The sequence below is a fragment of the Meriones unguiculatus genome, chromosome 8 (assembly GCF_030254825.1).
Source record: "Meriones unguiculatus strain TT.TT164.6M chromosome 8, Bangor_MerUng_6.1, whole genome shotgun sequence".
Lineage (NCBI taxonomy): Eukaryota > Metazoa > Chordata > Mammalia > Rodentia > Muridae > Meriones > Meriones unguiculatus.
This window is the reverse complement of record NC_083356.1, coordinates 66,570,734-66,584,705: the sequence shown is the minus strand read 5'-3', so window position 1 is coordinate 66,584,705 and position 13,972 is coordinate 66,570,734. Positions and strand designations below refer to the sequence as shown.

At 40.9% G+C, this 13,972-nt stretch overlaps 1 protein-coding gene across 9 annotated transcripts in view; it reads right to left on the bottom strand.

The window, feature by feature from the left end:
• The window catches only part of Cacna1b (calcium voltage-gated channel subunit alpha1 B), a 162,947-nt gene that overhangs the window by 134,167 nt on the left and 14,808 nt on the right, over positions 1 to 13,972 (bottom strand). The gene's annotated exons all lie outside the window — the stretch shown is intronic.

Below are 13,972 nucleotides of genomic sequence, written 5' to 3'. Positions count from 1 at the left end.
TTGTAATCCCAGCACTCTGGGAGGTAGAGGCAGGTGGATTGCTATGAGTTTGAGGCCAGGCTGGTCTACAAAGTCAGTCCAGGACAGCCAAGGCTACACAGAGAAACCCTGCCTTAAAAAGACTAGACTAGCATAGACTGGAGTTGTAGAACACTGTTGTCCTTGCAGAAGGCCCGGGTTTGATTCCCAGAACCGACATGGCAGTATACCACCCCCCAGCCCCGACACGCATTGCATATGTCTGTGCCTGTGGTACACAGACATACAATCAAGAAAAATATCCATATATATAATTTTTTAACTGGCATTAAACACTGGAGGATGTCAAAGAACACAAAAATCACAAACTACAAAGTAATAATTGAAAAATCTTAGCCAGGCAGTGGTGGCACACACCTATAATCCCAGTACTCACAGAGACAGAGGCAGGTGGATCTCTGTAAATTGAAGGCTAGCCTGGTCTACAAAGTGAGTCCAGGACAGCCAAAGCTACACAGAGAAACCCTATCTCAAAAAATAAAAACAAAAAGAAAGAAAGTCTTACTACAATACCACAAAGAATACCATCAAGAAAATGAAAAATATTTTTTTCCGCTTGGCCTAAAGGCACAGGCCTATAACTTCAGCTACTTGGACAGCTAAGGCATGAAGACTGGATGTTCTCGGCTGTCCTGACATATAGAGTGAGTTTGAGGTGAGCACGAGTAACTTAATTACATGTCACAAAATTAATAATCAAAAAGAGGGTTGGGATGTAGCTTTGTGGAAGTATACTTGTCTAGCATGTACAAGACCTAGGTTCAACCACCAACACCACAAAAAGGTGGGGGGCGGGGAGGAAGGAAAAACATTTCCAGTGCATATAGCAGAAAACAATTAACACTGAGAAAAAACAAATTCCTATAAATTCACATGAAATTTAAAAAACACTTGTCAGAAAAATTTAAAAATCACAATAAGAAGAAAAAGAAAGCCATTCAGAGCCATTGGCAGCCAGGGAAATTCACACCCTGAGCTGAGCAGGCTATGATAGGCCTAGTGCTGTTTCTCCTAACAGCTCTGCTAAAGGAAGAAAAATTTGCAGAATCATTTCAGAGAGTGCTTGGCTAATTCCAGGAAATGTTAAAATGTGCAACCCTGTGACTCAGGAAGCCACTTCTAACTATATAGACAATATATGCAGGCATGTTCGTGTAGCTCTTTGTAAAAGTCAAAATTAGAAATAGCCTACTGCTTTTCACAAAGAAAGGGGGAAAATAGTCATGGAATATGCATATAATGGGCACATTATACTACAGTTAAAATGGATGAGTATACAAAACTCAACAGGCCTACACACATTAGTATACAAAATGTTTAAAACAGGACGAGGATGTACTTCAGTTGGCATAGTACTTGCATAGAATGCATGAAGCCCTGGGCTTGATCAGCACCCAAACACTGTAAGCAGTGCTGTGGGGTAAATCACAGCCAACTGCCATTCTCAGGCTCTGAGGCCCCAGGGTCTAATCTAAGCAAGAACACCTTCCCAGCCCTCTGTGCCAGCCATCAAGTGTTATGCTGAAACCTACAAACTGTGCCAGAGAACTCTTCAACTTCATCTGCTATACAGAGACAGATTCCTTAGTGGATTTAGTATAAGAAAGACTTATAATTAAACATGGTTCTTCTGTTCTTGGTTATCAATTTGACTACGTCTAGAATTAACTAAATCAGAAGCAGCTAGGTACACCTGTGGGGAATTTTTTTCTTAATTCCATCATTTGAAGTGGGAAGATCCACTTCTAATCCAGATCTTTTGAGATGGAAAGATCCACCTTTAATCTGGGCCACACCTTCTACTGTCAGCCTATACAGGGGAATAGAAGAAGAAACTTGCTCTCACTCTTGCTCTCATTGGCCAGTCCATTCCTTCACTGGCATTAGAGCCTACTTCTTCAGGATTCCAACATATACTAAAGACCAGCTGAGATATCCAGCCTCATGCACTGAGCAACTGCTGGATATTTGGACATTCTGTTACTAGACAGCCATTGTTGGGCTAGCTGGATCACAGCGTGAAAGCCACTCTAATAAACCCCCTTTCTCAATACATAATAGATTCATTCTATCAGTTCTGTTCTGTTTCTCTAGAACAGTGTTTCTCAATCATGGGTTATGACCCCAAATATTTACATTATTATTCATAAAAATAATAAAATTACAGTTGTAAAGTAGCAAAGAAATAATTTTATGGTTAGGGTAATCACAACATGAGAACTGTATTAGAGGGGCACAGCACTAGGAGGGTTGAGAACCCCTGCTCTAGAGAACCCTGACTAGTACAAAAATGTTCATTAAAAATCAATCCTTCTGTGGTAATATTTGAGTTATGACTAACAGAATTTATCAGAACACAAGCAACTGCACTGTGAGTCTAAGTTAAAAGATACGAGGGTCAGTAAGATGGTAAAGGCCCCTACTACCAAGCTTACCAGCCTGAGAGCTGAGATTGATATTCAGGACTCACTTGATGGAGTAAGAGTCCTGACACCCTACAAGCTGTCCTCTGACCTCTACAAGTTCACACACACACACACACCAGAGACAGATAGACAGGGAGAGATAATAAAAACAAATAAAGGACTCTGAACTTTTGATCCTCCTGCCTCCATTGCCTCTACCTTCCCAGGTGCTAGCTAACAGGCTTGCATCACCACTATACTCCTTGTAATGAGCATTTTGAAGTACTTGTCTTTGTTTTTATTTTTAGTAACTTATTTATACAAAAAAGAAAAACATCATCCTTCTTGTGAAAAGGATTCTTCTGTCTCCCAAGCATGACATGGCTGCTGCTACCTTAAAATTAGAGCAGCTAGAATTGTCCACAGAAAAGCCTTATAAAAACAGAGACTAATGGCAATCCTTCATGAAGGGAGGGAGCTCCTGAAGCTTGGCAGGCTCAAGAAGCACTTCTCCTCCAAGGGCATATGAGCAGTTCACAGCCACTGAAAGGGAAAGAAACTTCCTCAGGACTGCAGCTACCTTAAGTCGTCATAGTCCTATAAGTAAGCCCAGTTAAACTCACTGGTTCACTAAGCTGGACTGGGGCAGATTCATTTTTTTGGTCTCTTGCTATCTTCTCCTATCCTATCTGAAATGAAAAGAACTAGACTACCCTTTAAAAGTCACAGATAAGCCCCCTACCAAAACAGAAACAAAAAACCTCAACATCAAAGTAATTGTTTAACTAACCGTTTATATTAACCATTTATATTAATGATAAAGAGGAAAAAAATTATAAAAGATTTTGTGTGCTCTGTCTCCATGTAAACCAGAGGAGGCAATCAGATCTCATTAGAGATGGTTGTGAGCCATCGTGTAGTTACTGGAAATTGAACTCAGGATCTCAAAAGAGCGGTCAAGTGCTCTTAACCACTGGGCCATCTCTCCAGCCCAGAAAAAGCAAAATCTATTGTCAAGAAATTTGATGAATCTTTGCCTCACTTGGAACAGTACCTAACAAACTTATCAGAAGATACCAAGCATATGTGTGTTTAAACAGGGTGCTGAAAATCATATACAATGGGGTTGGAGAGATGGCTCAGAGCTTCAGAGCATAAGCTGCTCTTCAAGAAGACCCAAATTAAAGAGGAAATTTTAATGCCTAGAGTGGCAGCACATACCTTTAATCCCAGCACTTGGGGGCTAGAATTCAAGACCAGCCTGTTCTAATACACGGTCTATAGTCCACAAGTATTTCTTGAGTGCTTTCCACATTGTAAGTCCTCAGCTTTACAAACCTCTGGAAGAGCCTGGTAGATGCTCAGAGCCAGCCGCCCTTTACCTCCCTTCTTTACTCACCAGTTTTAGCATGAATCTTGAGAAGAAATACAAATCGTATAGATTCGAGTGGAAAGGCCCAGAAATTTCTAAACCTACTAGCAAAAGACCCATAGTAAACTTATGAAAGTGAGCACAATTCAGTGATGTATAAAAAAGGGAAGCCAAAAAGTAAACAGTAATGGTATACAGACTCACAAAGAATGAATTAATAAGAGCTTTCAAAACAGAAGGCTGAATGGCAGCTAAGTAGACATTAAAATACATAACAGAACTGATGGGAACATGAGCCCTTTGGAAACAACTAGCAATAATCTTTGCACAGTTCTTTACACGTCCTGGGAACCTGCCCCATCAAAGCAACACAGACTTAAGAAGTACTTGGTGCCAGAGCTGGTCATCACAGACCCACACCAATGACCTCCACTCAACATAGAGTGGTCATTACAGATGACAGCCATGTGTAGAAGCATACATCGGATGCAATGTTAAAGGCTTATTCAGGAACACAATAGATAGGCCTCCTAGCATCCTAAAAGAAAGCCATCACATCCAAAGGTCACATTCTTTCACAGAAATAACAAAAACAGACAAACATACACTTGTCAGCAGAAGCACCAAGTAGGGTGGGACACTATAAGACCCACTGGTGGGCACAGAACTTCTTAATGGGCTGATGTAAATGTTCTGAAATTAGGCCAAGGTGTACAACTCCATGAGCATATAAGCACCAGTGATTGTATACTACAAGACATGAAGGTGACAGTATACATGACATGTAAAATATAAGCCTCAATTTAAAAAAAAAAGTTAAGCACAAACGTTTACCTCATTTCTAAAATGTACAGGGACTCAAAACCTCAGTGCATACATACATAGTCTTACAACTGTGGGCAGTCATTCCATACTATGACACCTCTGTACATGCAATTACAGCAAGTCAGAGGCATGCCAAGGACACAGAAGCAGAGAAACACGGCCCAGATGACCCAGACTGGTGGACACAATCCAGGCAAAGCTCACTCACAGACATAGGGACACACGGTATGTACAGACAGAACATTATCCCCTAAGGAACTACAGTACCCATAATGGGAAACCCTCCCACGAACAGAGACATGGGGAAGGGATAGGCTAACCCTGAAACTAACCCCATGTTACTCAAACCTCGAGTCCCAGCCAGGTGTCCATGGCCACAAACCCACAAATCATGAGTTGGCAAAGCAACTGGCTGGTTCAATACCATCAGCAGCAGCAGTATCTGGGACCTCACAGCTACCTGCTCTCACAATCTGCCGGTCTCGTCCTTAGAGCCCTGCCACATCAGAAGGAACACCACAAGTGACTGAAAATTGATGTCCTCAGGCCCCATATACCAGGTCTGCCCATGCATACCCTCTCTGCTTCTCTATCCACCTGGGCTGGCTCCTCAGGGCACCTGTACCAAGCATGGGGGTGGCCTCAAAGCTCATGGTACCCAGCGGTTCCAAACCTATGTATGCATATTTTTAGAGCAATCTGAGGACAGTCATCAAAACCATGAGGACAGCACTGAGTTCGCACATAGTCTCGGCGAAGTAGGCACATGCAAGGCTCACTGAGCTCCCACACTGTCTCTCAGAACATGAGCAAGGTTGAGGGTCCTCTGAGCATAGCTAGCAGCTCTACCTTGAAGCTCCTATTAGATAAAGTCCCTGCAAGGGAGCAACATATGATGATTACATGTCTCCAACTGCCAGGACAAGATGGTAGGACTATGCCATCCCAACATTGCTACAGTCAGCCCTCTGATACTTGCAAACATCTGTTTGGGCAATAAATTGTCAAAAAAAAAAAATCTAGAGGAAAAGGAAACCCATCTTTCATGGACTGCCACTACTGTGATGGAAATTTGAGATGAGTCTCTGTCCCAACTTAGGCCTGAGACTGGAGGCATCTGTTCCTCCTCTGGGCCAGATGCTAAGGATACCTACCCGCTCTCACCTAACTCATACTCTGGGCAAGCCATGCCTGACTTGAAGTTATAGGCTCCTGTGATAGCAATTTGAGTCATAGACACTTGGCCTGTGTGCTTGCCCAGACTATCTGCATACCTAGTCCTTTATCCCTGACACAGAGGTCATAGAGAAGAGTCATGTGTGTAGTGAGACTCCCGTGAAACACAACTCGGATGTGTCCAGCTGTATCCACACCTGGTGGCAGGATCAGACACCCATGTGCTTGTGTGACCTGCTATCAGTAAGACAAGAGACAAGGAGGTCTCTGGGTTCCATGGCTCAGGGTGCTCTGCTTGGAAAAGGCAGCCTGCACTGTGTGCCCTGGCTCTGGCCCATCAGTGCAAAAGGAGCTTAGACCAGGGCAAGCCCAAGGAGGCAGCCTACTCAGCAGCGGACACAGAAGCAGAGGCAACATTACCTAGGAACTGCTTCGTCACTTGCTTTCCAGGTGCTGGTGGTTTCCATGGAGACAGACTTTCTGAGCCTCATTCAAAGATGCTTTGGTTTTATCCTAGCCTCCAGGCCCCATCCTCACTCCAAGAGGACAAAAGCAGACCCAGGGCTCCCTGCCTCTTCTGCAGTACAAGTCCCTGCTCCACTCTAAGTCTGTCTGGGAGGACAGAGAATGGCTTGGTCTGTCATATGCAGACCCTGAAAACACACCCAACATCAGGTAACTATGGCCTCTGTTTCTGCTAATTACTGTTGGCTCTTGCATCATCAATGCCTTAACTAGATGGTAATTCCTATCTGGGTACCATTAAGCTGATGGTTATTAGATAACAATATAACAGAGTCAAGGATTTGACTCAGGATATAACTCAAAGTGGGAATGTGAGAGCAGTTATGTTTAAGTTTTAATTACTGTGCCTAAAAGAACCATAATAAAAATGCCCCTAACCTGTAAAGCCCTTGCTCCAGGACAGATAACTCCCTGAGATGTTAGAGGATGTTGTTTATGGGAGATAACAAGCCACATGTTTTCATACTACTAAGTAAGTTTTTTTGACCCAAATCTACCAGATGTGCTGGATCACATGTAGGGGGGAGGTATGTGAGCAGAATATGCATCAGGTATAAAACTGCCCCTGATTAGACCTGATGGGAAATATGGTGGCCCCATGGTTTTGCCTTTTTTTTTTTCTTCATTTTTTAAGCCTCTGTAAAACATGATTGTCACCATTTTCTATGAACCTGGGAATGGTCCTGGCCAGATCCAATGGTCCTGGCCAGTATTCAGTTAAAGCCTGTTTCAAAACTGTCTTTCTCTTTCTTGAAAGTCCTAAGGTCTTTCTCTTGCAAGTCTTAGGGTTAACAGGCTGAAACTACTCAAAGATGTAATTCTGAAAAATGAAAGATGCATAAACTAGCAGATTCAAGATGCTGCATAAACTCTGAACAAGACCAACTCTGATATTCAAAACAAAAACACAACACAGTAACTCTCCCAAAAACTAAAAGCAAAAAGTCTTAAAAGTAGACAGAAAAATACATCTTGACGATAACAAAAAGCAATTCATGAATTTCACATCACAAACCACAAGACAGAAGGAAACTGCACATTTTAGCAGAAAGAAAAGAACTGTCAAATTCAGGAATAAAGGGGAAATCAGGACATGATCAAATGCATGAAGAGTAAAGGCAATTTCCTTCTCCTTTTGAGTTCTGTGAAATATTATTTGATGGTTGGAGCAAAAGTCAGCTTCCTTCGATGTAGTTCTAAATATGTACAGAAGAAATACAGTAATTACAAGCAGGATTTCTCCTCCTCTAAACTAGGAAAATATCCTCAGGAGACTGGGGCAAGCTTTGCATCCACAACACATGATTTTAAGAAATCACTACAAAACTATATAAGAAACATACCAAAAAATACTATAGTGGCCAGGATTGGTGGTGCACACCTGTAAACCCAGTATTCAGGGAGGCAGAGGCAGGCAGATATCTGTGAGCTCCAGGCAGCCTTGTCTACAAAGTGAGTCCAGGACAGCCAAGGCTACACAGAGAAACCCTGCCTCAAAAACAAAACAAACAAACAAAAAACTGTAGAGCCAGGTGGTGGTGGCACACACCTGTAATCCCAGGCAGAGGCAGGGCGGATATCTGAAGTTTCAGGCCAGTCAGCCAGGGCTACACAAATACCCTGGGGAGAACGGGGGGAGGGCAAGGTGCTAAAAAATGGGTTGAGGGCCACAGAGATGGGTCAGCGGTTAAGAGTACTGGTTGCTCTTCCACTGGACGCTGGTTTGTTGACTCTTAGCACCACATGGCAGCTCATGACTGTAACTTCAGTTCCAGGGTTGCTGATGTCTCCTAGATTATGCAGGCACTGCATGCACATGTTGCACAGACATTCATACAGGCAAAACAGCCACACATACACATGCATGCATACATACATACATACATAATTAATTAATTAAAAATAATTCAAAGTTGAATTATTTAATCCTAAATTATGTTTAGGTAACATAAGGGCAGAAAATAGAGTTTAGTCAAACAAGAATTCAGATAGCTGATTTAAATCTTAATATACTAATATTGGATCAAGTAAATATAGTCAGAATAAAACAACTGGTACAAGAAACTAACAATGGTTTCCAAAATATATACTGTCTTCAAATAGAAAGAAAGAAAGAAAGAAAGAAAGAAAGAAAGAAAGAAAGAAAGAAAGAAAGAAAGAAGGAAGGAAGGAAGGAAGGAAGGAAGGAAGGAAGGAAGGAAGAAAGAAAGAAAGAAAGAAAGAAAGAAAGAAAGAAAGAAAGAAAGAAAGAAAGAAAGAAAGAGCTGGAACACCCGTAGCAAGTGGCTCACACCTGCCTATAACTCCTGCTCCAGGGAATCCAATGACCTCTTCTGGCCTCCTTGAGCACCTGCACATGTGTGGCATATACACATGCAGACACACAAATAAATGTAAATAAATAAAAATAATATAAATAATAATAATAAAATAATAATAAATAAGATAAATAATTCTAAAATCAATTAATTAAAAATCATTTTATCTAAGTGACATAGTCAGGTTGAACATAAAAGAATTTTAAAAAATTATGTAAATGCTACCCAAAGAAAATTTGTGCTATTGTAATGAAATACCTGAGACCAACACTTGCAAACTTATAAATGATAGAGGTTTATGTTTCTAACAGTTCTGGGAGTTAGAAAGCCCAGATGGAATAACAACAGACTGGATGTCTGGTAAAGGGCCACTTTCTGCTGCCAAGATAGTACCTGCTGCTGCATCCCCACAGAGCCAAAGGCTGGAAAGGCCCTTCATGGGGCACTAGGCCTACCCGCAAAGGTGAAGTCCTCATACCTCTTAATATTGATGCATAAGAGAATTAATATTCAATACGAGGGTTTCTTCTGGTACAAGGAGGCTTATTTGGGGGAGGGAGAGGAATGAGGGCCTAAAGAAAGAATAGAGGCAGAAAAGTGGGCATGTATTCAAGCAGACAGGGCAGAACCTTGAGGGCAGAAATGGAGAGAGAGAGAGCTGGAACAGAAAGAGGGCTAGAACTGAGCTCAACATGAGTTCTGAATGGGCATAAACATGTAAAGTTTCCAGCGGTTTCTCAGCCTTTCTAATTGCTGCAATCCTCTAATACAGTTTCTCCTGTTGTGGTGACTGCCAATTATGAAATTATTTTCATTGCTACTTCAGAACTGTAATTTTGCTACTATTATGAACTATAATGTAGATATTTTTGGAGATAAAGGTTTGCCAAAGAGGTTGAGACCCACAGGTTGAAAACCACTGACCTAAACCAAAATAATATGCCTACCAATCAACAAAGCTACAAAACAGAAAAACAGAAAAAAAAATTAGCAAGCTGGAAAAGATATATGCAAACTCAAAGAATTAAATAAAAACTTCATTGCCACTCTCTAAACAATTAAGGCAAAGAGAAAGCCAACAATATTTTCTAGAATAATGCAACCGCTGAGGGACACTATAAAAGGCATGATATATAATCCTTTTAAGTATCTACAGGAGTATAAAACAATGTAAGTCAAATTTGTCCCCAAAAGAAATTTTTTAATTAAATTTTTATTTTTTTAATATTAGTTACAGTTTATTAACTTTGTATCCCAGCTGTAGCCCACTCCCTCATTCCCTCCCAATCCTACCCTCCCTTTCTCATCTCCTTGTTGCCCCTTTCCAAGTCCACTGATAGGGGAGGACCACCTCCCCTTCCATCTGACCTTAGCTTATCCCAAAAGAAATCTTACCAAAATTTTAAAACTGAAATCATACTGATGTGCTCTCTGGCCACATTGGAATCAAAATGGAAACAACAAGATTCTGGAAAATCTCCAAGCACTTGGAAACTGGACACACCTCTGAACAATGTCTGAGTCACAGCCAGAATCCAAAGCAAAATTCAATAACACATAGTATTGACTTAAACTGACAGTACAATGTATTGAAATGAATTGTGGGCAGCTAAGACAATGCTAACAGATAAATATATAGCACTGAACATATATATGCATACACTTAAAAGGCAAAATATCTAGTCACCAGCCTAAATTCTCACTGTAAAGACTGAGAAAAGAGTAAAATACACTTAAAGAAAACAGAATGAAGGAAACAATGTAAGAGCAAAAGAGGTTTTCAAAAATTATGAGAAAAAAGTCAAAAAGACTAATAAAATTGATGAACCTCTAGCAGTAGTGGTAAAACAAAACAAAGGAGAGCGGCCAGGGATCAGTGTGCAGAATGAAAGGGGTATAAACCTGCAAGGCCGGCAGGGTAAGAGAGCCCCCGTGGAGGCTGCCACCCACGAGACTATGAAGAAAACTGAATCTGAAAACTTAAAACTCCCCCCCGAAATAAATCCCCAGTATTAGAGATGGATTCACTCCAGAATTCTACCAAACATTTCAAGAACTGTTATTTTGATGTAATGACTTGTAGACAAGAGAACATTTCCAAATTTAATTGATAAGGCTTGTATCTACGGGCAAAGCACACAGCACAAAAATCTTTTTTCTTAATTTAGTTTTTAAAAGCTAGAGTGCCAATGAGACGGCCTGGTGGGTAAAGGCAACTCTCTGTGAAACCTGGTGACAGGCTCAATACCCAGGACTCACCAGCTCCTGCAAGCTATCTGCTTACGGTCATGTGCTCTGGCATGCACATGCGTGCATGCATACATACATACATGCATATATATATATATATATATATATATATATATATATAATTTAAAGATTTTTAAAAGAAAAATAAAAAATAAATACTCTCATGTTTTGCCACCTGCGATTCCTAGCCCACAAACTGAGTCTCTGTATACTCTGCTGATTTGTGTCTGTTTTATTGCTTATAATGGGCATTGAACTCAAGACCTCAAACATGATAGGCAAGTACTCTGTCACTGAGCTATATCCTCAGCTCAGTTCTAGCTGGAGTGTTTGATACTAGATGTCTATTATCACTCATCATCAGGAAACACAACTCAAACTACAGTAATTTCAACATATATAAAATCCATTGTCTGTGAGGACAGGTAAATAAAAACAGTGACAACCCCAAACATCATCAGCAAAGACAGTAGATTGCAGTTTAGCAGTTTCTTTTAAAAGCACTGAACATGGAACTATAACATAGCCTTTACACACATACACACACACACACACACACACACACACACAGAAACTGTATTTGAAGATGGATGGAAACTTTCACTGGCTGATGGTTAGATAAGTTGGCACTTGGTCTGCACTTTCCGTTCTGTGCTTCAGGCACAAAAAACACAGACTTGTGTTTTCATAAACCATGCCCATCAAGTGTACTAAGCCACTTCTCCAACATTTTCTTTCTTTTGTCTAGTAAGATTGCAGTATTCCAAACAATCTTACTAATTTGCTATGGTGACCTGTATTGCATGATTTTTAGTGGGGAAATATAAAAACTTCTATTCACCCCAGATAGGGCACCAACAAACCAAAGAAAAGATTGCTTCTAAGTCTATTCTGATGAACAGTGAGTTTACTGGGGTTACCTAAAGGAATATGGGCAACTCAGAGGTGGTTACACCATCAGGAGGTGCCCTTGGCAACTTACGGACAATTCTACTATGAATACTGGAGGGGAGGGGAGGGGAGGGATCTTATAAGCCTCCTTCCAATCCTCACAGGGGAAGGGTTCAACAGACCTCTCCCATGAGGGCTCAGGTAAGTCATCACAGATGCTCTGTATCAAAATGACCACAGTACTGCCGAACCCAAAGGTCACAGCCCCACACTTGTGAGCTGACCTCTGACACTTTTAATGTGCTTGTTTGGGACAACAGTCACACTAAGACACATAAGACGCACATAATTACATAGGTAAGACAAGGAACTTAAAAAACATCATGATGTGATTGCTTCACTAATCAGCAAATTTTTCATCTTCCTGCTTGTCTTGGGCCTCTCTAATCTGAGACACAACAATATTAAAATTAACAGTAGCTTTAAAATGGCCTCAGAGTGTTCAAGTAAAAAAAAAAAAAGAATTGTGTATCTCTTACCTTAAATTAGAAGTTATGAATGATGAGGCTTTGTGAAGAAGGTAGATCAGAGGCTGAGATGGCCTAAATGGCTTCTCACTCCAAACAGTCAAGTTGTAAATCAAAAGAAATGTTCTGAAACTCTAATGAGCAAACATATAAGGAAAAGCTGCCAGCCTACTGCTGATATGGAGAAAGTGCAGTGGTCTGGACAAATGAACGAGCCACAGCAGCTTCTTGTCCAACCTCTCTCAAGGCCAAGACTAGAACATCAATGCCAAGTGAAGCAGCAGGTGCTATTGTAACAGCAATAGCAAGAAATCAAGAAGGTCCAGCTGAAGTGACTGATGGAGCAGGCTTCTTTAAAATAGATTTGCAGCATTGGAATAGTAGCTTTCTAGGCAGAAGAAGCCACTGAAAACTGTCGCAGATATAAAGAAGGGGCAGGCTGATTTCATTGGGTACTGACAGACAGAAGTGGAAGTTGAAGCTCATTTACCACCCTAAAATCCTTGGGGCTTAAAAATTATACTATATCTCCTCTGCTCTGTAAATGAAACAGAGCTCGGATGACCACACGCCTGTTCACAGTATGTTTTACTGAACATAGGGCCTGCTGTGGAGGTAACAATTCTATTAGATATTACTATCTACGGGCAATGCACCTGCTCTCTAAAGAGCTCTGATGTGGACCTTAAATGACACGGATGTTGTTTTGAAGTCTGCTAACACAACAACTACTCTGTGGCTCACAAATTAAGAAATAATTCCAACTCAGATGCTCTTCTGATAAATCTGGGCAAACAAACATTAACAATTCTGAAGACTCACTGTGCTAAGTGGTAACTCAAAGTGGCTCAATGAAAACATCAATAAACACAGACTGGAAGGTGTTAATCTTCGTGGGAGATTTAGGGGTCTAAAGACTCTAGGAAGGGAGCTATGGAGCTGTGCAGCTGTGGAGTAATAGAAAGAGACCTAGAGTTAGAAATAGGGCCTGATCTGAAGAACCACCTGAATCAGTGTCATCTCATGATCAAACTTGAACAGACACCAAACTGCTTCTTATAAATGGATGCACAAAGTGGTTTCCTGAGGTGGAATTGCTCCTGGAGAAGAGGTTGTGGACACTGTTGACAACAAATGGTTTACACTTTACAGCATCCCAATTAATTGGTAGAGCAGTGGCATCTTAAGAAGACCAACATTAATTTTGAAAGAAGTTCCATTGTGAATAGCATGCTGCCACATAGCACTGCAGACTAAAGACAAGTATATGAAAAGAAGAGTTTGTCATAAAGCCAGCTTTACTGTTGTTCTAGGAAATTGCCAGGCATCACTGTCTTCAGCAGCTGCCACCAACAAAAAGATCTCAACCAAAAGGCTCAGTGACAGTTAGCACTGCCAGCAATGAAGCACTTTTCAAGCAAGGCGTGAGTGCACATGCTGTAGACACAATGCTGTTGTGCTTAATACAGTAGATACAGTGTACTGCTTTTATAGGCATGTGGCAATAAGAAGTCTTGACATGCTTTATTGCAAGATGTATTTCACTGTAGCCGTTTAGAACCAAACCACAACATTTTGAGGCATGCCTGAATTTAGCAATGAAAAAACAAAAAACAAACAAACAAAAAAACCCTGCAACATCAT